The sequence below is a fragment of the Papaver somniferum genome, chromosome 2 (genome assembly GCF_003573695.1).
Source record: "Papaver somniferum cultivar HN1 chromosome 2, ASM357369v1, whole genome shotgun sequence".
Lineage (NCBI taxonomy): Eukaryota > Viridiplantae > Streptophyta > Magnoliopsida > Ranunculales > Papaveraceae > Papaver > Papaver somniferum.
In genome coordinates, this window is record NC_039359.1 from 120,126,415 (window position 1) to 120,128,455 (window position 2,041).

The 2,041-nt window shown below is 35.5% G+C and overlaps 1 protein-coding gene across 3 annotated transcripts in view; it reads left to right on the top strand.

The window, feature by feature from the left end:
• The first annotated feature begins 1,790 nt into the window (after positions 1-1,790).
• LOC113348957 (topless-related protein 1-like) overlaps positions 1,791-2,041 on the top strand; it is an 8,325-nt gene continuing 8,074 nt past the window's right edge. For all 3 annotated transcript variants that reach the window (XM_026592872.1, XM_026592873.1, XM_026592874.1), the window contains exon 1: positions 1,791-1,926. The gene's annotated coding sequence lies outside the window, so the exon portion shown is untranslated. The remainder of the gene's footprint in view (positions 1,927-2,041) is intronic.

Here is a 2,041-nt window from a genome sequence, read left to right on the forward strand (position 1 = left end):
AAGGCAGGACAGTATTGAAATAATCATTAGCAACATTAGGAAAAGTAGATCTGCTCATATTAAAGAAGTGATCCTTGAGATTATTTGCTATATCTTTCTTATCATTGAGCCAAGTAACCATAGAGTTTTACAGGGTATCTATATTAGTTATTTTCTTCCTAAAATTAACCTTTTAATGAAAATAGGTTGTGTTTCTTTCTCCATCTCTAAGGTTTTGATCTTTATTTCTCTGTCTCCAAAAGTCTGCCTCTATGTCATGCCATTGATTAAGTTTGCATTTAAGTTCCTCAATCACTGCATTATCCTCATTGCTTTTCCTTCAGGACACGCTTTCTATTTCGTCTTTTATTTTGTTTATCTGAGTTGTTATGTTTCCAAAACTCACATAGTTCCATTTCCTGAGTTCTTGTTTGGTGTTGAACAAGGATTTTGTGACCCTAAAAGCATGTAAACCTTTTCTATTCCTTTCCAGCTCCTCTCAATAATATTTTTACAGTCATTATCTCTGAACCAGGCTTTATTTAACCTAAAAGGTTTACGAGTGTCATTCTGCATAAGTCCGTAGGGTTATTTTAATAAAAAGCGCTTAAAAAACATCCTCTAATCAATGTTTAAGAAACCAGACCGGACATCGACTCAGAAAAATTACTGGGTCGGGATCAACTGGTTTAACCAGTGGTTCAACCTGGGTCACTGGGTCAATACTCTAGTAACGTCGAAAGGTAACAGACGGTTAATACTCTAGTAATTAGGGGATTGACGTGTCACGTTTGAGGAGTGACTAATCACTAATCATGGTAGTTCCTATCAAAAATGACCCACGTATTTTACACAGATACAAATCGTCTCTTCATACCCTTACACCTTATTTTTTAGGTCCTTCATAAAAAATTCTTTCTTCGTTGATCTAAACGACTGTACTTCTCACACCCAACCCCATCTCCATCAAGAAGAACCACGAGAAGAATAAATGATTTGTGCATTAAAGATTAACAACAAACAAAAGGAAAAAGAATAGTTCTATTTAATTTATTGGAAGATTAACTTGTCCATCTTTCTCTCGATAAGATTTGAGTTTTTATCATAATTCATGAACCAATTGCATTGTTCAAAGATATTATTAACATACATAAAGGTTTAAACATTATCAATATTGTCTATAGTTTATGTTATTGTGATAAATATCGATATATCCATTTGAATATTCATTTTTCAATCGTCTGCAAAAATGGGATATCAAGAGAAAAAAGTTTCAGGAAAATTTAAAACTAAAAGTTTTGACGGTGAAGAAACATAATGAACCGGATTCAAACCCAGCTGGGTCGGATGGTTCACCGATTAGACCGTCCGATTCACTGGGTTTTTAAGCATATTAATGGATCATGGGTGACCCAACCCTATTTCCTTACCGATTCACTGGTTTATCGATCGGACCGGCCTGTCCGGTCCGGTTTTTAAAACACTCCTTCTCATAGAGATTTAGTAATCGGCATGCGTTAGTGTAAAAGTCTGAGGATTAGTATCGAGTCGGGAGACAAAACAGGGGTGAGAAGTGAAGTCAAAACTTGAATGAATGTCTCACCCTTCAAAAAGCAGGACAGCTGTCTCAAAAGGATTCCTTGGCGATAAAATCTAATCTAGACAGCTCCTGTAGGACCCATACAGAACTGTACTTATCACTTTTACGTCAGTATGCTACTGATAACCGAACTGACTTATCAACGTAATAGGCACACTAACTTATAATGGTCTTGTCACCTGTTCCTATAAATCCCCCATTCTTTTTCTACCTTCACTTCGTCGTATACTATTTTACTCTCGAAAAGAGGGAGAGAGAAGAGATCGAAAGCGTTTAAGATCATCTGGTTCTTCTTCTACTTCTGAAAGAGAGAAATTGCTGTTTTCTGGTCTAATCGATCTTTTAAGGTATGTGTTCCTCACATTCTTCTTCCTGGTTTTTTTTTTTTTTGCTTTTACTTTTCATCTTGACCTCACTTTTGTCGAAATTTTTCCTTTAATAATTATTATCGTTATTGTTTTG